Source organism: Triturus cristatus, chromosome 4_1 (genome assembly GCF_964204655.1).
Source record: "Triturus cristatus chromosome 4_1, aTriCri1.1, whole genome shotgun sequence".
Classification (NCBI taxonomy): Eukaryota; Metazoa; Chordata; class Amphibia; order Caudata; family Salamandridae; genus Triturus; species Triturus cristatus.
Window position 1 is genome coordinate 701,499,281 of NC_140585.1, and position 26,228 is coordinate 701,525,508.

Here is a 26,228-nt window from a genome sequence, read left to right on the forward strand (position 1 = left end):
TATAAAACATATTTAATTTTCAGAAAAATACACATTCACAAGGATGATGTCATCAGTGATGTCATTTGAGATGTCATGAGTGATGTCATGAGTGATGTCACTGACCATGTCATGAGTGATGTAATATGTGACGTCATCAGCAGTGCATTGCGGGGGCGCGAGTTATAGTTAGCTGAACTAACTATAACGAGTGAAATGTCCAGCTAACTATAACATGTGTGAAACCTATGGTTTTTTCAGTGAATTTGCAAGGTTTTTTAAATGCTAATTCCTAACTATAACGTGTGTGAAACCTTTGGTTTTTTCAGTGAATATATATATACATAAAAACAATATTTTTGCCTATATTTTTTCAAATACTGTACTTACCTGTATATGTATAGGAAAACAATACTCTTATGCTCTATATTTTGACACAGTATTTCTGTTACATGATATTTCAGGTTTTGACATTGTGTTAGAGAACCTCACTGCCTCAGGGTTTCTAACGCCATTGGCATCTAAAAGAAGTGAGAGGTGTTGGTATGCTTTTTCCACTGGGCATGACAAAGTCAGTATGCTTCGACCCCTGGGCATGACACAGATGGTATGCTTAGCCCCTGGATGTGATACAGGGTGTGATTCAGACATTAAGGAGAAAAGATTTGGACCTGGGAGATTTGGTGTAAGTTTTATTTGGCCAAGAGGTGCCTGTGCTTCTCGAGTTATTCCTTTTTTTCGTAAACTTCTGTTATTGTTTTTGTCCTGGAGCCAATATTAGCAGACTATCAGGTGTACTTAGTCCCTTGTACCGCGTAGAGCTTCTCCTGGTCACAGGATAGCATGCGCTAGGAGCAGGTTAAGGATTTTCTTTTGACAAAGTATTTTTTTCTGTGTCTATATCTTAGGTGTTGGATGCTTGGACTGCTGGGCATGATACAGATGGTACACTTAGCCCCTGGGTGTGATACAGGGGGTGATTGTTGATATGAGGTATATGTGTGATGTTGTGGTGCTGTTAAATTGCTGTAAATAGTGTTTTGTCCTATGTATGGTGTTTTTGTCAATGGCTCAATATTTCATACGAAGAGGCTGCATTTTTCATCAACCATATTTGATGCCAGGAGCCACTATTGTTCAGATGCAGTTTTCATTGATACTGTTTATATTGACAAATTGAACTTTTTATGTTGCAACTTTTCATATGCATTGTTATTTGTGTTTATGAAATGTTCATTTGTGAATGCATCTGTACAAAGCGCTGAGCTCGTCGTAAACCCCTGTGTATATTTTTCCCATGATTCAGATTGAAACCATAGAGTTCCCAAAACAAGGAAGTTAAGGTATCTTGTTCTCTAAAACTACCAACCTTACCATTAAAACGTATGCAAACTCGTTTCCTCACACAGGCTAAAAAAACGTAATAAGGTTTGCCAAGAATGGCACGCACACATGAAGGCACATACATTTCCCTGGCCAAAAGAGGTAACTTTCAACACTAAAATACTAGAACAGAAGAAAACGTGCAATCAGACCAAATACACAGGCCAATTGAAAAATAAGAGAAAAGCATTATTAGTACTACGGGCCATCTCTGAGTAGGCCCAGGTAGACAGTCCTGCACTACAGATGGCAAACAAGGTGACAGCACCTCCCCCACCATATACAGGTATGGGGGTGTTCTCACCTGCTCTTCATGCATTGGGGTACTCTAATCTACCAGTTGAAGAGGTCGGTGGACCCCCCACTGAACAATCAGCAGTTAGGTCTAGGCATGAGATACTAACGTGCCAGCAGGCCAAGCAATCACAGAACAACCTCAGTCCAGTGCAAGGACTCCCAGAAGTTCGATCCCCTCATCTGTCACACCCGACAAATAGCACCCTAGCGGTGCGGAGAACACACAAACTCACTGATTTAAGCAACCACACACAAGTAACAGGGAGGTTTGTGGCGGTTCTAGACAGTGATACTGCTAGCTTGAATGAGAAAGGGGGACACAGTCCCCCAGGACCAATGACGAGGGTGGAGCTTCTGTATTTGCCCGGATAGCTGAGAAATATACAGAGAGCAAATTTGAGGGCAAAGCCCGACCTAAAAGAACAGCACATAACTTAGAGCAAAGGAAGGAACCTAGACGGGATGTAGAAGAAAGGTGCAAGCTAAGGAGTGAAAGAGAGAGAGGTTGCACCCGGGAAGCACAGGGAGAGCACAGAGCAGTGAGCCCCCTACATGAGGAGAGTAGAGGTAGGCACAGTGCACCAATCAGGGAAGAGTTGGAGGGAGAATTAGATGAGAGACTTTTGGCTGGGATCCGACCCTCACCAAATTTTCAATGAGGAAGAGGGTTGACCAGGAAATCAGGGACCAAGGAATCCTAGTGCTGGCCCAAAAAAGACACACACACCAGGGGAGCAGCGTTGAAGATGTATGCTACTCCACCCGAATGTACAATATATACTGACTGACCACAAGGGAGATAGAGGCCATAGAGGAAGGCGAGACCTTTGTGCAGCCATTCTGCCACAAGCTAGTGGCCACTGGACCAAGGAAAAAGACCAGTACGATAGACCCGAGCTGAAGGAGGGATCCTTCAAACCAGAGGTCATGGCCATATCGGAAGACTGCGTCTAGCATGGAGGAGGAGATCCTGAGTGGAACTTCCCCTACATTCAAGAATGCCTAAAAAGATGGGAATATCATGTTAAGGAGAAACCAGTAGAGCTACCCTGTGAAAAACACTGTGGGAATAAACCTAGCGATAGGTGATATCTTATTGGAGAGCAGACCAAGACAATGTTAACCCGAGCTCGCAACACAGCAATTATGCTGACAAACACTGACCATCACAGGGCTCCATTTAACTCATACAGGCACCGAATAATGATGGCCCTGAGATGAGGTGTTCCCTGCCTGTCCTGATGTAGGAGGGCTAATGGCGGAGACTAAGAAGGCAGGGGAGACAATAACTGGTTTTCTGTATAGGATGAGGGAACGATGGGGACAAGAGACAGGACTGCCGTGGACTGACATGGGCCCACATGTTTCATTCTTTTGCAATATTCTCAAAAAGGGGCTGCCCACTGAGATACAAAGTGGATTGGACAGTGTGGTTGGGTTAGATACCAAGCCCTGGTGGGAGATGCAATCCCATTACCACAAAAAGAAACATGAGAAAGATAGAGAGAAACACAGAGACACTGCTAAATTGGTCCAACACAAATTGAAAAAACCTGCCCTTGAAGGGGCTGGGTTGGCCGTCAGTTTGCAAATGGCAAAAGTCTTAAAGGGGGCTTCACCAAAAATCCCCAGAGGGTTTCAAACTAGCTAGAGTGGCAGAGGCCTGGGAGGTTGGCAAAACCAGATCTTAGGGAATGTTACTATTGCCACAGGATGGGCCACCTGGCAGACCAAAGCATATCACGAACAGAGATCAATGGGCCATGGTCAGTCACCACAAAATCCTAATCCCCATAATCAAGCTCAGGGACACTCAAATATACCCTACATTCAGTCACAGGGAGGCTAGTCAGCTGCGGCACCCTCGCAACAGAGCTCAGGTAGTTGGACAAACACGTGGCAACAACAATCGCAGACAGGAAACTCCGCTGAACAGGGACCCAGGCCACAGCTTCGGCAGGGAGGGGTAATTGTATGAGAAGGTAATGCCTTCACACAAACACAGAGTCCAAATGCACAGTAAGATAAAACTCCAGAGCAACATCCCACGGATTAACTGCTCCAAAAGTCAAAATAAGAACAAATGACACAACATTGGGAATATAAACTTTTACTTGCATCTGGGGATTGAAGCCTGCTATATGTGCTCTGCCGATTGGGTATCCTCACTAAAGTTTGCTATTAAGGGCGCCTATGTGAGCCATGGTCCTACTGTGCTGCTGATCCCCCAGGGTGGGATTGGCTGGCCATGCCACAGTGGGAGGGCAATTTGACGAGGGGACAGGGCGGCTCTCAGACCAAGTACTTAAAAAGTAGGCACCCAGGTTCCTATATCCAAAGTCAAATGGGATGGGTTCCAATTACTAAGTCGAAAGGTCCCCATTCTCAGGCACTCTGTCCAGGACCCTTGATTTATGTATGGTGTTTAGTGCCACCATACCCCCAAAAACTAGAAGCCTCTTACAAGGTGGAGTCCCCCTTTCAGTTCTAAAGCAAAGCTGTCCTCAAGTGGTGAAATCTCGGATTCCCATATGCCTGGAATATTAAGGACCCCACAACCACCACAGCACATGCACAAGAGTCAATAAGTTGCAGAGCACCCTCACGGTGTTGGGTCCATCGAGAGGTTTATCAGGTCAGCCAGACATCCCGGACTTGCGAGGCATTCCTGGTCCAGTCATTGTCCGTGGGCAACGTTTGGCTAGAATTCTTGGCCTTTGTTCACATTCTTATGAACTCTACAATGTTTTCTGTTATTTCCTTTGGGTTATCGAATAACCAAAGTTTGGTCACCATGCCATACCGCTAGCATGCCCGCAAGTTGGAAGTCCCTAGCCACAAGCCAGGAACCGCAGATCCAAACACAACTGAGAAGGTATGGTCTGAGGGAGGGGGGGTGCCTGAGAGTGGAGAGGCAGCAAAGTCTATAACAGCTCAATGCGAAGAACGAAGACTACAATCACCCCATCACAGACCTAACACAAAGACGGTGATCAGGGAATGACTTTCGGACCCCCTTCACCTCATGATAAGTAAAATAGCAGATCATGCAAGATCTAGGGAAGTTGCCAAAGCCCATCAAAAATTGCCCAAAGGTAGTCCAAAAAGAGAAGCCTTTAGAGAAAGGGTGGAACCAAGATATCTGGGACCGCAAGGGAGGGGTACATTGCACGCCGCATGCCGATCAACACGTGATCTCAGGGCATGTTGCAGCCATCATACAACACTCAACAATGACAGGCCCCCCTCCTCATTCAGTTCTGCGTATGTGTAGGTTGAAAACAACCCACACCAATAGTGCCACAAGGCACACATAAGGAGACAGGGTTTCAGGAAACCGGCAAAGCCCATTAAATCCTAGACTGATAGATCCATCCCTATAAACACAAGAGCACTCAATAAAACACTAATCTAACACCCAGTTAATTACAAGGACTCATAAAGTAGATTAATATTCCTAATTACCCATTAGCCACCTTTTAGCTTTTAACCATCAAAAAGATACCACAACTGGAGCCACTATCTGGTGTCTCACTAAAATTATGCTTAAATAGAGGGTGGAGAATACACCACTGAGGGAAATAAAGGAACAAGGGAATATTATTCACAGTGCAAATGCAATGTTTGTCAGAATTAACAAACAAACCAAGGTCTTAGCTAACAGGTCTGCAATTGGGCCAACAAGTGCACCATTCCAACGGCCACGTTATCACCTCAATGCGATCTAAAGAATCTGAATCAAACTTACGAACTGTACTGGTAACCTTTTTGATCGAACTGTTGTACGAAAATATCTGATAATTAGAGAACTACAGACATCTCCCCTGGATCCATATCCGAGATCTGCAATGTTCAATCTCAAGTTATGTATTTTGGCACTTTTTTGTACCCTCTGTCTAGTTTGGGTGCTGCCGCATCTATTCGTTGCCAAAGAGCTGTCTGGCCAAATGGAGTCTGTTCACAACGCTTGCATAGAGATCTCAACCATGTCACATATTTACATCTACCCAAACACTAGCATTGTGCATTGTGTAAAAGGGCACTACACGGCTCCCATTCACACAACACGTGGTATCAACACATGACCACCGTGAGCTCTAAGACAACAGCCAGGTCATGTTACCTCAGTTTGCTGATACCACATACAGTAGGTGCATATAGACTTTACCTGTCCCAAGAAGTATCTGCTGAAAAAGCAAAATGCCTTCTCCACTTGTACCTATGCAGAATCAGGGCCAAAATCCAGTCCAAAAAGGTAGAACTCCACAAAGTAGTAGTTGATCTGACCCGTTACAAGACCAACCTGACGGCTCTATTCCTATTCACCGACCCTAGCAAACTGAGCTAGACGAGATGCACAGGAAGGGCACCATAGGGGAGGATACTGTTTGGCCCCCAAGACTTCCCGGAGAATAGATTCTTGTAGGTACCAAAACCCCAAACTTAATGCACAAACACGTCTACTCCTGCCTGCATTTGTGGTCCGAGGGTAGCCCATAGTGTAACCGGTGCCATCTGCTTTAATACCAAGTGGACCCCCGACATGGAGTTTATGTGTAGAACCATCCAGCTTGATGATACAAAGAGAAATGGGTTTTTAAGGGAAGGGTTGACCGAAAGAATAGACACCACATATCAGGAAATCTGGCATACTGAGGTGGCTGGATACACTTACCTGTAAGGGAAGGGGCAACCCCTAATTGTATGGAAACTTCCACTGTAGTCTTTATGTTTCAGAGGTAAAGGAACGCTTAGGCTGGGCATGAACGAAAACTGTGGCACAATCCTGCACATTCCGGATATTCAATGGGACACCTCTACTCCAATGGATATGTACTGGCAGGGCGGTTGGTTTGCCTACACTCAGTTCTTCCCCGGATGTCACGGACTTTGCACTTTCATCAGCATACAAACCCTACCCTAGTTATTCCTGGATAAGAACTATCAGACCAGCACCCTCTAAGTAAAAAGACAACCTTGCTGCATCAGTTTCGTGAACACAGAACTGCAGATCATTTTGTCTGGGCTTAGTACAAGGACATTCCAAAATAATTTAGACTGTTCTCAGACTCACAAGTATCAGCGATAGGGTCCATACCCTTCTTCACTGTGCAAAGGAAAGCCAACACCCACTGCCTTCAAATCACCAAATGGGAAATGCTTAAATTATGAGCAGCACTGGGCTTGACCTTACTCCGATCAAAGAAGAACTGAGAGCAATCCGGCTCATGGTGAGTCAATATCGGGTTGGGTTAGGGTTAAGGACCGTGATGGAGGGAGGGGTGTGTGCCAAGATTGGTGCATTCTCCTGCATGTTTAGCCCAGAGAATGACCTGGATAATGGGACATTAACTCTTGCAATCCAAGCACTGCACAGTTCACAAAGAGACATACGTGAGGAAGGAGATGCACCCACTGGAGTGATTTTTAAATTGGTTCTCCTGGTTTACCTGATGGTTTTCTGTATTGTGCATGTCATTGCTACCTGTTTTCATTGTGTTCTTGTTTATGTGTGGCTCTGTGCAAATAGTAATTTCCTGCTGTAAAAACACAGTCCTTAAATTGGGTAAAATGCAAGTAAATAGGAAAGTAATAATTGTGAGAACCAAAGAACAACAGTTGCCCAGTAAAGTAACTATCATGAAGCATGGGTTAGATAGTGAGGAGGAAATGCAACCAGAGGGGGGAATGTCAATATTGAAAAAGTTGATGTCAATATGAATAATGATTCATTCATGTATAAATACAAAAGCGCATATTTTAGGACTAATTCTTTTGTTATGAACTCTACATCAATATGTGGTTAGGCAGGCCTGAAGCTACTGATTGGCAGATCACAGGTGGGGTAGCAGGTAGCCGGCATACAAATGCGTTAACAGGAAATCCCAGATCGATCCCACAGAGAGGCGCTGCAACACCACAATGGTCCAGAGAGATTGGCCCCAAAAAACCCTATATGGCCGGAGGGGTGCGCGCTTTCCCAAAACACTATAAAGTCAGATGCCACATGAAGTTAGGAATGCTTAGCCAATCAAGACACAACTGTAATGCTATCAGCCATCAGAGTGGATACCTACCAGGCCAATAAAAAGGTCAGGTTCTACAAACCTTATCATGATGAGGAGACAAGAACATCGAGCAATGCTACATCTCCATCTGGAGCCTGCTGATGCAAGAATGATGTGATATAAATACCTGCTCTCGTTCAACTAGTTTGTCTTCTTCACAAACATTAGGAAAAATTACTTTAAACTTACCCTGGGTGGAGTTCGTGGAGTTCTGCGTGCAAAAAAACCTCTGCCACGCTCCGCAATGCTCAGCAAGCGGCAGAGTGCATTAGAAAAATGCTGTTTGTGGTCATTTTCTGCGCTGGGTGTTTGTCCGCACTGAGAAATTATTGCAAACTGCACCATGCACAGCGCAACAGGTGCTGCTTCCTCTCTGCCTCTCGAGTAGATTTTCAATTTGAGCGGCAGCTTTATCAACGCAAACAGACGATATCTCAATGCGAGTGGTCGCGAGCATATGTGGTCACTCGCATTGAAAAATCCAACCGCCCCCGTTCAGAAATCTCGCAAAGAGGCTGATTTCCCTCGCTCGCGCTCGCAACTTGATGTTGACGAGCACGGGCGAGTAAAAACACTCCACTTCGAGGAGAAGAGCAGATTTTTTGGGAACTCCGCAATCTCCACGTAATGCGGAGTGCGGAAAACTCCGCAAACACTCTTCAAAGCTTGTAATGAAAGAAGGTTTATGTGCTGTAGTACCCAGTACATGCTCAATATTGCTCTGTAGCAATTTTTAAGTTTTCCACATCTGTTTGGCAAACATAACTAAAACACAAATAAAATTCCAAAAATTGTAATGATCATTATATTACTATATTTCTAAATGTTGTATATTTTGTTTTAATTATTCATTTGCAACTGAATCTCAGTCATAAATTGTTTTAAATTGCTTTTTTTTAATAATGATGACAGATCTGTGCAATCGTTTTATGGGTTTTAGAACCCACAAAACAAAGAAAAAAAAACTACATATAAGAAGTGATTACAGCTGCCTATGCTGAAAGATGTGAGTCTATATAGGAGTAAAGTTGAGCAACCACACACAAGCATAGGTGAAACACATCCAAAATAATTCTCTTTTGGGGGCACCCAGGATCAATGAATGAGTAACTCTCAGGGGTACACTGTCAATTAATTTACAGAGTTTACGAAGGAGTGACAGAGGAGTAGATCATGGCATAAAATAGTTTAGGGCAGCAGGATAAATGCCCTCTAATGTTCACACAGCATCAGCAAAGAGGGGACCCTGAGGAGTGCCCTGAGTAAAGGTCTGTAGCATTTATGGTCAATCCGGAGGCAGAGATGACATAACCAAAGACACACAAGATCCCTCAGTAGAGGGTCTATTGCAGACACCCAAAAGTGGATAAGGTGCATGCAAGATAACTCAGTAGGCAAAACAGCATTTACAACACAGTCTAAACCACAATGTACCTTAACAACATAGTCATAACCACTCATCAGTCTTTACCATGCATGTTTTAATAAGTACTATGGGAAAATATTTTCCCATATTTATTGTGATAAGTAAGATATTTTTTAAACAATTTATAAGTTATTTTCCCATGTTTTATCATTAACTTCAATGGCAAATATTGTCCTTTTCCTGTTTTTTTCAACTTTATCCTCACGGTTGTACGTATGTTTCTACAGTCAGTGGAGCTTCGCAGTCAAAATTAGAAGCAAGGAAGAGCTGTTGTCAGGTAAGAACAATTTTCTTTACATTACTAAGTATATAGGTGTCTACATTTATCGTAAGGTACAGTGGGAACATAGTTAGAGGTTAATCAGTAATTCCTGTTGTTTTTTATATGTTTTATCGTATTTGCAGTCCCAGGCAGGTTGTGTTCATATGCTCTCATTGGGACTTTTTCTGGATTTAATTTTTTCCTGTGGATGTAAATTTGTACAAATATGGATTATTGGATTACTGTTTACTCCTGGTGGTACGATGTTTAAAAAGTCACCAAGTACTGAAGAAAAAAGACACTTACAGGTAGAAATTAAATTTTTTGTTAATTTGGTAAAATAATGACAAATGCCAATTGAATTGTGTAGAATTGTTGAAACAGGCAAGTAATTAAGGGAACTATTAGTTAGTGTTAGTAATCTAATATGTATGCAAAACTGTCCAGGTAGTTTGCAGCCACCATCAACGAAAATATATGGGCATCGAGGAGAAATTATTTTATTTCTCCTCATTTTTCCTCTTTCATTGCGTGCTTCATTCTGCTGAATGCACAGAAACAATCATCCCCACAGGGTAGGCACCCTTGCAAAATGACACAATGGTGCCTGTGCTGGCTCATGGCTGCCAATTGTGCGCCAGCGAAGGGGAAAGCACAGGGATGCATTGTATTGCTGTGCATTGAAAATGGCGCAGCACAGTGCATTTAAATGGCTTGCGGCACCGCTGTGTGTCATTTCCTTGTAGATGAGGCCCTGAATGCCAATATGCTAACCGACTACCTGAAAGCAGAAGTGACACCACTGAGTTTCAAATCCGCAACTCTCCTGCTATTTTTGTAACTGACCACAAAATGAGCACAGTCTTTAGTCATCTGGCAACAGCGTTCTCAAGCCATTGGATGGTGCTTGGCATCGACACGGAGCTTGAGCATGATAAGAAGGAGCTGGAAGAAAGGGTAGAGTTGAAATAACCATCAGGGAGACTGTCGCCCTTGAAGAAAAAAACAGCCATTGGACAAACTTGAAAATACCATCAACAAGTTTCCCCAAATTGAGCAGAATAAAACAGCAATAAAATACAGATAGATATTTAAAAAAACATTAAAAAGAGAAAGTTTACCCCAACCTATTGGATGACTTTTAAACACACAACGCACCCAGTATACAGTATTGTCCCTGGGATAGATATAATAACCAAAAGTCGGTTACCTCCTCTAAATCCTCAGGCAGCTCTACCGAGGATCCATTTGAAGGGTGAAGTTCCTCATTTAGCAGTACACATAATTTAGAGCATCCAAAACAAAGGGGCAGGCTCTAGGGATGAGGCTGGAGCCATCATTACTAAAAGTACCTCGACGAGGGTTGTACAAGACGCAAGTATTATCAATAGGGACGCCGACAATAGACAGGTCTGCATTGACAACAAACAACACCATCACTCTTCCGCCAATCCCCATTTTTAAGCTGTTACAACATACTGTATCGTCCGTTTTAGTAAAAGCCTCAGTTTTGCTTCAGCTTTGTATGGACAGAGTGAAGTATTTTCTTTCAGTTGCAAGACAATTTTTGATATTTTGTCCGAACTTAGGGGCATATCAACAAGGGCTTTATCTCTTCTTTTTTGGCTTTAAAAGCCAAAAAAGGAGAGATAAAACTAGCGCCCTATCAACAACAGGGTGCTAACATGCAAATTTGCATGTTAGCAACCTTTTACTCTACGCTTCCCCTTGCATCTCTAATGAGATGCAAAGGGGGCGTTCCAGAGTAAAATAATAGGAGAAATGTCGCTAAGCGACATTTCTCCTATTATCAAGAATGTCGCTAACCCTGTTAGAGACAAAAAAAGCAGCGCTTACCGCGGTTAACGCTGCTTTTTTACGTCTGGTATTTTTCAGACTTAGCCATGATATCCTATGGAAGGAGGATATCATGGTTAAGTTTGCCTGTCCCTATCAACAAGGTAACGTGAGATTATCGCTGGGTTTCCAGCGATAATCTCACGTTAGCCTGTTAGCGTGAGGATTTTTATCGCTATTGAGATAAGCGTTGCTAATAGCACGCTATCTCAGCGATAAAAATTCACGCTAGCCGGCGATAATTATCCTAGCGCTAAATGCGCTTAGAGATAATTATCGCCGGTTGTTGTTGATATGCCCCTAAGGGGCATATCAACAAGGGCTTTATCCCTGCTTTTTTGGCTTTAAAAGCCAAAAAAGCAGAGATAAAACTAGCACCCTATCAACAACAGGGTGCTAACATGCAAATTTGCATGTTAGCACCCTTTTACTCTACGCTTCCCCTTGCATCTCTAATGAGATGCAAAGGGGGCGTTCCAGAGTAAAATAATAGGAGAAATGTCGCTAAGCGACATTTCTCCTATTATCAAGAATGTCGCTAACCCTGTTAGAGACAAAAAAAAGCAGCGCTAACCGCGGTTAACGCTGCTTTTTTACGTCTGGTATTTTTCTGACTTAGCCATGATATCCTATGGAAGGAGGATATCATGGCTAAGTTTGTCTGTCCCTATCAACAAGGTAACGTGAGATTAACGCTGGGTTTCTAGCGATAATCTCACGTTAGGCAGTTAGCGCTAGGATTTTTATCGCTTTTGAGATAAGCGTTGCTAATAGCACGCTATCTCAGCGATAAAAATCCACGCTAGCCGGCGATAATTATCCTAGCGCTAAGAGTGCTGAGCAATAATTAGCGCCGGTTGTTGCTGATATGCCCCCAAATGTGGATATGCTAGCAAATCGATTAGCAGTGTCTAGGGGCGTAAGCATATGTAAAGTATAGCAAGGTCAATACCAGGCACATTTAAGGGCATGGGAGATCAGCACTTTTGGATAGCCCCTTTCTCTCAATGTAGTTGTCATGGTGGTAGCCTCCGTGAAATAGTCACAACTCCATAGTTCTAACAAATCCATAGGACCTGCCCGTGTTGCACTGAACCCTTGTGAATGATGAATCTGGTAAGAAAGGAGAGTGTTGCATTCCGTGGATTTTCTGTTTGAATTGTTGCCCAGTTTGCCTTCAAGGACTCGGATGATCAAGTCTAGAAACGGGAAAGAAGTGTTGCTGAAATTATGGTTGAAAAGTAGGTACATAAGGACCTCCCAAACCATTTTAATAGAACTTACAATGAGTGAGACTCCATGAGAAGAGTGACAGAAGTAAAGTTGTCTAAAATCAAATATCTAGGGGAGTTAAATGGGGCAGAACCCATTTCTCACAGCCTCTTACTCGCCAAGAAGCAGATAGCCTTAGCATGAACGGAGAGCCTGGCCACATTGAAGGTTGACTCAGTGTGGCTGTGATACAGCACTCTTTAATGAACTGCACATATGTACAACAACATGCGACCCATCTGATTTTACCCACAAGACATCTGGGGTCCATCATAATTGTATCTATGTACTCAAACCGAACTGGAGCATACTCTGGTTGAATTGCGTTTGTTCAAGAGAGAAGATGAATGTTTGAATCATAGTGTGCTGCTATTGTGTTGTTCACTGGTGATTTAAACTAATACTTACATTATTGAAAGCCAAAGTTTAGAATACATAGGGAATTGCTATTGGTGAATGCTGTGCATCTGATATTCATACTAGCTATGCAACAACTACTTCTAAATGTCTAAGGGGCATATTATCAAGAACGGCGTTAAAAATTATCGCCGGTTTAGCGATACTTTTAATGCCATCTTTGATAATATGCCCCTAAATGAGATTGTGAAGTGGATTATCTGACTCTGAATCTTTGTTAATAACAGGGGTATTTAACGGTTGTAAGAAACCAAGGGGCAGATTTATGAGCCCTGTGCGTCACTTTTGCGCCGCCGTTGCGTCACTTTTGTGACGCAGCGGCGGCGCAAAGCCAGCGCCATGCTGCGGCAGATTTACAACGTGACGCATCTAGGGAGATGCGTCACGTTGTAAAGCTTGCGCCACATGTAGGCGTTCTGGTGCGGGGGGGACGTTCCGGAGCAGGAACGGCTCCTAAAAGTGGCTGAGTGAAATCTACAAGATTTCACTCAGTCACTTTTGAGCCCATGCTGCGTCAAAACCCTGCGCCTGCTTGAAGCAGGCGTAAGGATTGACGCAGCATTGTATTGATAGGGCACCCCCGAGCCTTGCTGGAGCTGCGTTGCGCTTGCGACGCAACTCCAGCAATGCTCCGCCTTTCCGACTGGAGATGCGTCACGCATCTGCCCATCCGAGTGCCATGGTGCCCCGCATTGTAAATGCGGCGCATCAGTGGTGGCGCACAGGTGGGCAGATGCGTCGCAACTCTTCTGGCGCATCTCTGCTGATTAGCAGAGATGCGTCAGAAGTCATAAATCTGCCCCCAAAACTGTTATAACAAGGTGTGCAACTGGAATGATATTGACCAAATACATTAATAAATACTAAACAAATGTTCCTCTACTATTCATCAAAAGTAAGAGCATAAGTTCTTTCTTATCGGACACTGTCAAGTTTATAATTAAGTATTTCGTTATAAAGTGCAATATGCATCATAAGCATCTTGCCGCCAGAAAATTAGACATTCCGGGCCAGATTTATATCAGACTTGCGCCACTTTTACGCCGCCGTTGCGTCACTTTTTTTGACGCAGCGGCGGCGTAAACCCTGCGCCATGTTGCGCCCCATTTACATCGTGACGCATCTATGGAGATACATCACGGTGTAAAGCCCTGCGCCACATGAAACCTGCGTCAGGTTTCATGTGGGCATTTCTACTCAGGGGGGGCGTTCCGTCACAGGAACGCCCCTGAAAAGTGACTCTATAAGATTTCACTGAGTAACTTTCCCAACGCTGATGCGTCAAAACCCTGCGCCTGCTTGAAGCAGGCGTAAGGCTTGACGCACCATGTTAGGGATAGGGTAGGTTGGAACAGTGCTGGAGTTGCGTCGCGCTTGCGACGCAACTTCAGCACTGCGCCAACCTTACGCCGGCAGATGCGTCATGTATCTGCTTGTCCTTGCGCCACGATGCACCGCATTGTAATTGCGGCGCATCTGCGGTGGCGCAAGGGCAAACTTGCGTGACGCATCTTCCCTGGCGCATCCATGCTGATTTGCAGGGATGCGCCAGGGAACATAAATCTGCCCCACAGAGTTCAACGAAACATGTGGGTCTTGAGTGCTTTCCTTTAGGCACTTTGGGGCAAATTTACAAGCCCCTTACGCCAGATTTGCGCCGCCGTGGCATCACTTTTGTGACGCAGCGGCGATGCAAAGCCAGTGCCATGCTGCGGGCCATTTACAACGTGACGCATCTAGGGAGATGCGTCACATTGTAAAGCCTGCGCCACATGTGGGCGTACCTGCACAGGGGGGGGCGTACCGGCGCAGGAACGCCTCCGAAAAGTGGCTGAGTGAAATCTACAAGATTTCACTCAGTCACTTTTCCGGCCATGCTGTGTCAAAACCCTGCTTGAAGCAGGCGTAAGGATTGACGCAGCATGTTAGGGATAGTAGCACCCCGAGCCTTGCTGGAGCTGTGTCGCGCTCGTGACACAACTCCAGCAATGCGCCACCTTTCCGACGGGGGATGCGTCACGCATCTGCCCATCCGAGCACCACGGTGCGCCGCATTGTAAATGCGGCGCATGAGTGGTGGCGCACGGGTGGGCAGATGCGTCGCAACTCTTCTGGCGCATCTCTGCTGATTAGCAGAGATGCGCCAGAAGTCGTAAATCTGCCCCTTTGATTGTAAACCTACTTCCTATGAAGTGGAAGATTGCGTCACAAAGAGGGCACCTGGCCAGGAAAGGAGGTGCTGCCAGTTCGGGCGGCTGGAAGCATGGAACAGGGAGCAGAGCAGAGAGCACAGACGGTTCGGGGCATATCTATGAACTGTAAAGTAAAGCAGATTAGAGTCAGACGAGTATGCTGCCAGTCAGATATACAAAACATTTGTGCCAGTGCAAACTCGTCCAAACAGGTGATAACTCTTGGTGCCCTTTACTCGGTGTAAATAGTGCCTTGCCCTTCATTTTACCACTTTGCATCAAGAGGTGGTCCTTCGACACATCATCACAAGCACCCATAGATGTGGAATGTATTATGAATTGACTCGGCAGTACTGTACAGGAAGCATATACCTTCTTTACAAAACCTATGGTAGACATCGCCCACACCTGTGCACCATAGTGCAAAGGTTGGGCGTGCACGCTAGGCAGCTCGCTTGAGTACCAGTGCAGGGATCAGAGCAGCGACAGGCCATTTGTAAAATGGAACTGCGCTGCTTTCCTTTCCTTGCCCAACCCGGCACAGCAACCAATCTGACCCAGGGCCTTCAACTGATACATTATCCAATAACGCAGCACATGTCATTTTCTACCTGCTATCGAAATGCTATTGGGTTTCCTGAATCAGCCTTAAGAATTATTTATTGTATATCACAGTTCATTCATTTTAAATCTAGAAACAGCAACATTTAGAAACATTAAAATGAAGGAAACACTTTGGCGATTTTTGCACAAAACAAAATTGTTGGCTATCACAAAAATATGAACGTGTACATGTTAAATTACAAATGCATTTGTGTGTTACTTTATTTCATGAACAATGATGTGTTATTAAAGGATTCTATTCTGTGACTCTCACTTTTACCAACCTCAAAGAATTCTTTTTAATTAAACCCTATCTTTGTCCCTTGTCTATAATCCATTCACTGACATTTTATATATAAGCACCTCGCAGGAAAAGGTCAAGCAGTACAGTTATAAATGGAAAAGAGATTAGAAGACTCTCGAGCGGTACTGTGATCTAACAGCATGTGGAATAGAAAGTGCATTTGGTGGTCATTTTTAGTGGGCTGTCAACATGGCAACCAGTAAACAGACCTTTACCATCGCAATTGTTTTTTACTTTGTACAGAACTCAGTGTTCAACTTGTGCCTCTTAGAAACGGTACAATACATGTGAAGTTCTTTAAACTAGACATTTTGAAGCAGTAATAATGACTTTTTACAGATTGTAGAAAGTGTTAACAACTACTTGCTTCGCTGAAATGTGCTTGCACAAATTGAGTGAGCATGACAAAGCAGCTTAAAAATAGCACAGGGTGAAAGAAAATCATCACCACTAAAAATGATCACGGAAGAAAAATATTTAACCCTAATATTCTGAAGCCATATAGTCTTCAGAACCTTAAGCATTACTAGAAGAGGGATGATTAATACTGTTCTCTAGCTAGCTTGAGATTCTATCAATTTAGCAAGTCAATGTGCCTACCCCAATAAAGAAAACAAAATATGTTAAATCCATTCAGTAAGATAGAATTAGGCCTTGTGATAATGGCCCTCCTCCATTTCTACTGTAACCTGAATGTGATCTGTGTAAGGCAGTAGGGTAGTTTTTGGGTGGTACTCTGGTAATAAATGCGCAAAGGTACGTTTATTAGTACACAATAGGGTCATGCAGCCCCCTCCCCTTTAAAATAAATCAAGCCCCAGGGGATGGGGTCCCCAGGAGCAAATGAGGCTTGAGGAGGGGGGTCACATGGCCCACTCCCCTGTAAAAAATTAAGATGGCCCAGGGGGATGAGGTCCCAGGGGCCTGAAAAGGGTTGGGGAGAGGTGCCGCATGGTCCCGCCCCTTTAAAAAAAAAACATGGCCCAGGGGATGGGGTGCCTGGGGCCTGAGAAGGCTTGGGGAGGGGTGCTGCATGTCCTTCCTCCCCTTTAAGAAAACAACACATGGCCCCGGGGATGGGGTGCCTGAGGCTTAAAAAGGCTTGAGGAGGAACGCCACATGGTCCCTCCTCCCTTTTGTTAATATATTTAGTCCTGGATGATGGTCCTGGCTTAATAAGGCTGGCGAGTGGGGCCATATGACTCACCTCCCATTTTAAATCAAGCTATGCCCTGGGCGATGGAGTACTCGGGCCTGTTAAGGCTCAGGGAGGGCGGGGCTGCATGCCCCTCTTCCCCTTTGATTTTGGCCCCAGGGGATACGGTCCCTGGGTTACAAGATGGCTGGGGGAAGAGGACCACGTAGTCTCCCTCCTGTTTTTAATTGTTGTTGGCTCTAGGTTATGGGGTACCCCAGGCAAATTAAGGGATGGGGAGGGGGCTGTATGTCCCCTCCCCTTTATATATATGTTTTGGCCCTATATGATGGTGTCCCTGGGGTCCGTAGCCCCATTCTCTGCTGTGCACACCAAAGGCTGTGCGCAGTGTAGGGTTGGCAGCCTACTGGGGGTTTGGCCACACCAAATTCCCACTATTCACTGCCAAAGACTGATTGTGATGCGGGGTTGGATGCCTGCAGGTAGTAGGGACTGAGGCCTGGCTTTTATTTTATTTATTTACTGCGTTTATATAGCGCGAACATGGCCTGTCTGGGTATCAGAGTGCGTATAAATAGCAAAATAAGTTTAAAAAGCTGTTAACTGTATGTTGTATGAATAGAAAATAGGCTGTACTAGCAAAAACACAAAAAATAAACAGGTAAGATACAAATGATATACAGTGAAAACAAGCGAATTCGAGTGCTCAGTGTACAGAAATGCATATATAGGCAAGCTAGTTTGACCTTCAGGAAATAAGGACTACTGCTGAAGGTATCTATATCTATAATTTTGATGCAAATAAGACCCTCTCATATATGTAATTTCTAAAGGAAATACTCTAGGTATTACAGTTTTGATTACAACAAGATGACGTCAGGCGTTCCACACTTTTGTATTAAATATAGAATGTTAGCAATCTAGTTGTTCATTGGGATACTGTTGAGAGGCAGAGGCCAGGGGCACGGACTCTGAAAATCGAAGGCAGGTAGGAGAGTGCAGATGCAACAATTTGAACACACTGGGCAGGCAGGAAGGGCAGTGGCAGCACAACATACTATGGAGGGCAGTGGAAAGGGGGCAGGGGCAACAAACCAACAATACAGGACTGGCAAGAGAGGCTGTGGCAATATAATAGACCATTGTGGGCAGAAGGAAGAGGCAGTGGTAGTACAACCATACATGCCAACAGACCCGTTTCAGCCAGGAAACGTCCAATGTTTTTAAGCTCAAATGGGCTTTATTTGATCTGTCTCCAGTCTACAATCTCCTCTTTTTCAATGTAACTCAAAGGGGAAAATCAATAACCCAGTTTTTTTTCAAAATCTCCCTCTTGTGCGCAATGACAGATTCATTGGAGAGCGCGAGATAGCACAGGCACTAGCGCATGCTATGCGATATGCGCCTTGGAGTGTAATATGCACAGGGCAGTGTTGTTTAACCTAACTAGTCTCTAAAGTTGTAATATAAAATATGTGCTGGGGAGTGTAACATTGCATATGCACTGTGACAAAGATATGGATCCCAGATTGTAATATGTATGGCATAGCGCTGTGCTTTATAACATAGGCATCGAGGAAGGCACGTTAGATGGGGCAATATAACCCGTGCGAAGGCAAGTGTGGCATGACATATTCATGGGGTGGTGTTACAGTGCACATGGGCTGGAGAGTGTCATAGCAAACGCACTAGCTGGTGGAATACAACACAGAGGTGTGAGGCATCGGCAGGCACTGGTGGGTGTAACACAGCATTGGGCTCAGCCAGGAGCACACTGTGACTCTCAAGTGAGGTTCATCTCCTTTCCAGAGAGTAAAATAAAAAGTATTACACATCCGGCGGTGGATGTGTGTTTTATTAACCGTGAGGGGGGTTTCTTGCATAGTTTGGTCGAATTTTTGTCGAATCCCCTTTGAATGGCTTGGTGTGCGTGTATATTAAATGTGCCCGTCAATAGCTACCCATGATTGTATAAATAAACGACAAGAGTGTCTACTTGGAGAGTACCCACCGGCGGGGGCGCCGGGATTAGGCACGGTAGGGCGTCAGACACGTCAGAGCTTCACTTGGGGTGTAAATACATTCCATGTGGATTCATTCTATGCATAGTCGCCTTTTAATGAATATCACACAAATCGTCATGGTGATAGGTACATACGGTTTGTCCAGCATGTCCTAGGTTTTTCTATAAATATATATTTTTGAAAAATAATAAAAAACAAAGGCCGGCCCCGGGGGATGGGGTCCCCGGGGCCATAAGTGGCCTGAGGAGGGGGGCAACACAGCCCCCTCCTAAAGAATTAAAAAAAAAAAAGGCCATGACCATTGAGACCATTTGAGATGTCATTAGTGATGTCATGAGTGATGTCACTGACCATGTCATGAGTGATGTAATATGTGACGTCATCAGCAGTGCATTGCGGGCGCGCGAGGTATAGTTAGCTGAACTAACTATAACTGGGGAATTTCAATAGTTTTGTACAAGTGAAAAGTCCAGCTAACTATAACGCCCCTGAAACCTATGTTTTTTTCAGTGAATATATATGTGCGTAGAGGTATTGAACATGTTATTAATTATGTATATGTAAATATATACATTTTTTTCTTTCATTTTTTTGCCAAAGATCGTGGTACTCATTAGTAATCTGAACATTGTTATTCTTTAAATCTAATGAGGGATGTCATCAATTATGTCAAGAAGGATGTAATATGTGAGGTCATAAGTAGTGGATGATCAGAGTGCAAGTTATAGTTGACTTAAATATACATCCAACAATTGCTGGTGCAAAGGGTATTTATTTCATGCTGAAACTGCAGATGCATTTCGGCACAAGGCATTGTTTATCAATATGAGTAGAAAACAGAGCATCATATATATCAGCCTGTTGCTAATGACCCCCTCAGACCAGTTACCCTTCTGGATAAGTTCAGTAGAAATTTCCAAACAAAATTGTAGGAATTTAGGAAGTACTTCCAATTTGTTTACTATCAATAATACTTTATAACTTCAAGCCATTCAAACATTTCTATGATTCTCTTTCTTTATTGGCTTATCCACATAAATCTTAACCATATTCAACCACACACAATTGTGATTCATCATTCAAAGTGACATAATTAACAGCTACAGTGGACAGGTGTTTCGGGGAAATCCACTTTGTCAGCACTGTAAATGCCATAAACGAAACAAAAAAAGCACAGCATCACTAATCTGATAGACATAGACATTTTAAAACCAATTAAAAACATCAGATATACGTTCTTGGGGTCTCCATACATATAAAATCTTCTTTCTAGCCTACCCCTTAACATAGTATAATAGAATGCATTCATATTAATACTCACTACTGCAATCCTCATGCACATTTTCCCGTATCAAACGTACTTTCTAGATTACAGATATTTCCCCAAATATTCAACCCAATGTTGCTGCACTAATTCAAATCAAATTGCATATTTCTTTTCATGTTATGTTTCGCATCAAACCTTACAATATGTGTAATATTTTCCAATGTCTTTAACCCCTTCCCCACTCATGACGGAACCGCTCCGTCATGAGCCACGGTCGCCGTGTGCTCATGACGGAGCGGTTCCGTCATGCTGCGTCCGTTGGCGGCCGCGCCGCCCACGCGGCGCTAATTCCCCGCCTGTGCGGGCGATTAGCTCAGTGGGCGGAGTCATGACGGAACCGCTCCGTCATGAGCACAGCTCAACCGCGGCTCATGACGGAGCGGTTCCGTCATGAGCACCGCGCCACCGCGCTGCCCCCAAACCCCCCCCCAGCGCTGCGGCAGAATTCCCGCCGCAGCGAAAGGGTTAAATAGAGCAATAAACAACCATCAATATAAATCATTCATTCAGTCATAAAACATTCACACGAAAAAACATATTACAAACAAAGAATGGGCATTACGCATACCCATAATTTTCCTTTTTGAAAAAGAAAGCAACAGTCTCATAGATACATTTCTTACATAAGAAAATCAGGTATTTATGCTAACTGTAGATAGTACCACTGCTACTAAATTCATATCAATATCCAAACCTTTGTTCACTGAATCTAGTTAAGACAGAATGCTTCCTTTCTTCTTAATGGATGCAGCAAATAATCCCCCCCTTCTGTCTGGGTTTATTTGTCATACAACCAGAAATCATATTGTCTCTATATCTCTATCTGTATGCTTTTCTTTGATATGAGCTATGATTGGGTATTTTGCACCTCTATTCTTTCGAGTTCTTATGTGTTCCCTCCATCTTTCTTTTACTTTCTGTATAATGGATCTATACTATATTGAAAACCACAAGAACATATAGGAAAACAAACACATTTAGGGTATTACTAATAATGAAAGTATTTATCAAATAGGTCCTTGCTATATTGAAATCTTTAAAATCCAGTACTCGATCCATGATCAATTTACTACAAATAGATATACTACATAAATAGCATTCACTTGGTAGTGCTAGAAGCCAAGTAAGTGTGTTGGTATTACTCGTTTTATCATATTTGATGGTATCTCTACTAGGACTTAATATATTTTTAGACATAGGTGCTCGTCTTAAAAACATTAATGGCTTATTATTGATGTAATTGTCTAGATCATCATCCAATTACAAAACTTGCCAAATATTTACAAATAAAATCATTATCACTACATAAATAATTATAAATTGGATCATGCCATCATTCATCTCCTCTCTTGCTTTATCTATAATTAACTCAGTTTGGGTTACTTTTCTTACTCTAATTCTGACTTCATCAAGAGTCGATGTGCAATAACCTTTATTTTTTTATTTATTATTATTTGCATTTTTCTTTCTGATATTCTAAGGAAACATTGCAATTCATTTTAGCCCTCAGCATTTCCTTCTAGGCTAAATTCTCTTTTTGTTTTCTATATTGCCATAATTGTGCATGAAGTAATGAGTTCACCAATGTTGGATTTTTGTGCAGTCTAGGCCGTGAAATGTTATTTTCCACATAATGCTCAATTTCCAAAATACTAGTCTAATTTTGTTATATACGAATCTAAGTGAATCATTAAATTAATTGTGATTAAGGTATTAATAATACCTTTTAGGCTTGCTGTTGTTCGATTCCATATCAAATGTAAACGATATATCAACTAGGCCTGGGCGGCAAATTCCGTTCCGCTCGCGGAATTTGCGTAATTTGCGTAATTTCGCGCTCCGCGGAGAACGCGAAATTGCTCAAAAGTCTGCTTTCCGCGATTTCGCGAAATTTTTGCTTGTTCACGTTCTCAAAATGCATGTTCGCGAGATATTTCTCCTCGAGCACGCAAACAGCAATTGCGAACAGGAAAAAAGCATCGCGAACAAGCAATTCCGCGTGTTCGCGGAATTTCTGCGTGTTCGCGGAGATTTTTACCGTTTCGCGGAGATTTGCGTGACGCAATTACGCAAATTCCGCCCACCCCTAATATCAACCCAAGTACACCACATTTTCAGGATAGTATAGATGGCAGTTCCTGGCATGCTCTATTTCATCATGCAAACCCATAAAAAGGTTTGCATAAAATGGTGCCAAACTGGATCCCATCACAGTACCACATCTGACAATACTGTGCAGTTTGATATAGGACAATTCTGCACCCTACCCCCATTGCATACAGCAGAAGGCCATGTGTAACAGGGCTCAGACACCCATGAAGGGTTATATATTGGGCCTGTATGTATGTACGTATGGATATAGGATTTCTGCTGCTCTAACATAGCCAAAAGGCATCAGAGTGCTGTTCAGGATTAAGTAGGCCAGGCTCAGAGGCCCACATAAGATTCAGTAGTCCACAGAAGGCAGGGAACAGGGCCTGACTAGGTACAAGGCCTGCACCCACACCTGATTCTCAAAGCAATGTTTGTGCACAATGGAGAATGCATTCTCTGCCCTGGGAATGCACCACAGTCACGCTCTGAACATGGTCTTCAGTCTCTTTGTCCAACCCCACTTCGCGCAGCCAATAGCCAAGTGAAGCGGGGTTTAGATGCCCACAAAATGTGGGGCAAATGTTATGTTATGTTATAGTGATTTATTAAGCACATGTATACCAACCGGTATCTTGGCACTAGCAGTCCTGAGTAGCCAAAACTTGCCCTAATTGCGGAAAAGCCAAGTTTTGAGTTCTTTCCTAAAGGTCGTCAAAGTCGGAAGAACCCTAATAGAGTTAGTGAGGCTATTCCAAAGTTTAGTGACACCTAATGTGAAGCTTCTGCCGCCCCAAATGGCTTTCTGAGTCCTGGGTAGGACCATGCGTTTCGTCCCTTTCGAGTGGAGGCATCTGTTGGGGGAATACCACTTCAACGACTGCCTCAAAAACTGAGGGCAAGTGTCATTCAGCGCTTTATATGTGATGCATAAGGCTTTAAATTTGATGCAGCTTCTAACTGGGAGCCAATGGAGATTTTGAAAATGTTTGTCCAATGATTGAAACTTACTGATACCTAGAAGCAGCCTTGCTGCAGCATTCTGTATCATTTGCAACTTTCTTAACTGTTACTCGGACATGTTGAGATAAAGTTCATTACAATAATCCAACTTAGATAGCAGTAGAGAGGCAATTATGATCTTCCTACTGTTCTCGGGAATATAGGGCAGGAATTTTGTTATCACTTTAAGTGGATAAAAACCGGAAGTGGTGACCGCATTGACTTGAGGCTCAAAGTTAAGTTAAAGACACACAATTGATGGACGGAATTCAGAACAAATCAAAACATTCACCCCAGTCAAGAGATCTGGGTTAAATCCATAATTCTTTTGCTCACCATGCCACCCCAGTTTAGACCAATGGATTTAACCCAGATCTTTTGACTGGGGGAGAATGTTTGCATTGTCAGCATTCCGTCCATCATTTGTTTGCTGTAACACTTTTCGCCCTAAGTGGGATGTGTATGCCGAGACGTGGGTCCCTTGCTCACTGTGCCACTGGATTCAAGCTAGCCTGGCTGAAGAAGGGTGACATACCCTGAAACCGGTCCCAGGATGCTTGTTTCCAGTCCAAGGAGGACCTGGCCTGGCAGTTCGGTCCGGACTGTTCCCATGGGGCACAGGGTCAAGACTGATTTGCATATGGCTGGGTCCAAACTGGGGTGGCATAGTGGGCAAAAGAACGATGGATTTAACCCAGATCTTTTGACTGGGGTAGAATGTTTGCATTGTCAGCATTCCGTCCATCATTTGTTTGCTGTATCAAAGTTAAGTTTGTCATCAATTATCACTCAAACATTTTTAGCCTTTGACACGGGGGAAGGGTAGTGAACCTAGTTCTTCCGGCCACCAACCCGACAACAAGTTAGGGAAGGGATTACCAAACAAATTATCTCGGTCTTTCCAAAGTTCAATTTAAGGCAAAGAATTGCGGCCCAGACCTGCTTTGAATGACCTGTAAGCCCTGCATCACACAAACAGCAAGGATGGCCAAAAGTCATGTACAGCAGGACTCGGATACCTACAGGTAGCGAGGAGCACATTTTGTACCTGAGCCCCACTGTGTACAGCCTAAATCTGTTCACAGCTTACTTTGAAAACCTGTGGAGAGTGTTGTACAGGCTGTGGCAATAGACCAACCTTGCATCCCACCCTATTTCATACGGCCAAAGCCCTTGCACAGCAGAATTCAAACATCAATAGAGGGTGAGGCTCAGGACCTGTCTGAGGTATGCACAGCAAGGGCTGTATGCCACTGGAGGGTGGGGGGAAGGGTCTGGCTGGGGCCCAGTCTGTGTGGCCCATGCTTGTTGCACATGGGCAAAATCCATGCACAGTGAGAATGAGACGCCGAGGCAGTGTAGATGCAGGGCCTAGTCGGAGGTCAGAGCTTGCATCCCACTCCTATAAAGATGGGGATCAGCTGCACATGGTGGAGTTTTTTAAGTTAATACTACCCAAACCTCTCATTTTAAATGTATTCCAAACCTTCCTTTACCACTACCCATCCCTAAACCATAAAATTACCCTTACCACCGTTACCACTACCCACCTCTAAATCCTAAAATTACCCTAGTCTCCCTTTACCACTATCCACATCAAAAAAATAAAATTACCTTTAGCACTACCCACCACTAAATCCTAAAATTACTCTATCCTCCCTTTTCTAGTACCCACAAAAAAAACCTAAATTTAGCCTTTCGTTTTTAATATATATACTTGAAGATGAGATAATGCACATAACATTCCCCTTAATATCCACCTGTGACAAATTACAAAAGGTTTTTCCAAAACCATCAGTCCTTGCTTATTGCAGAGCTCCCAATTCATGAGCTCTTAGTCTTATCGTGAGTGCTGAACTCAAAGCAAGCTATAACAAATGCAGTTTTCATCACCCGTGAATACCTTTTACAAACATCATCAGTAACAAGTTAAGTTAAAAGAGAGCATTTTACATGTCAATCAACATGAATTATTATATGATTCAATGCCAATGCCAAAGCAGCAAATATGTAGGTCAAACTTTGAATTACTTCCATACATGATTCAGAAATCAGCAATAATTAGTAAAAAAAAAACTGACCATCCTTTAGCCATTCATTTTAACCTTGTGGACCATTTGTTATCGGAATGGAAGATTTTCCCTGTGAAACATGTTTTAATGAAGAACTTCTGGATGTACATTTTAAAATCATTGCATCGAGATGAACTGAACATCACTGACAATACCACCTGCTTAATGTATATTTCAAGAGATCAGAGGATTGCATTGATTCCACATTCCAACTGAAATCTTCACTTGTGACGCTTTTTGAAAATCCAGCATTGTCACATGTGCAGCCACTGAGCATACAATCCTGTACTACCTGAGGAAGGCGGATGTGTAGTAAAGGCATCTGCATGGCAAAAGCATGAAAGGTAAAGGCTTTGCATGGAAAAGGCTATGTGAGAAAGGGTATGTGGTAAAGACTTTTTCCAACCCCTGCTGCACATGGTTGAAAGCTGTGCACAACATGAGAAGGATGTAAATAGCGATCAGGGTGCAGGGCCTCTGGCCCACTCCCAATGCA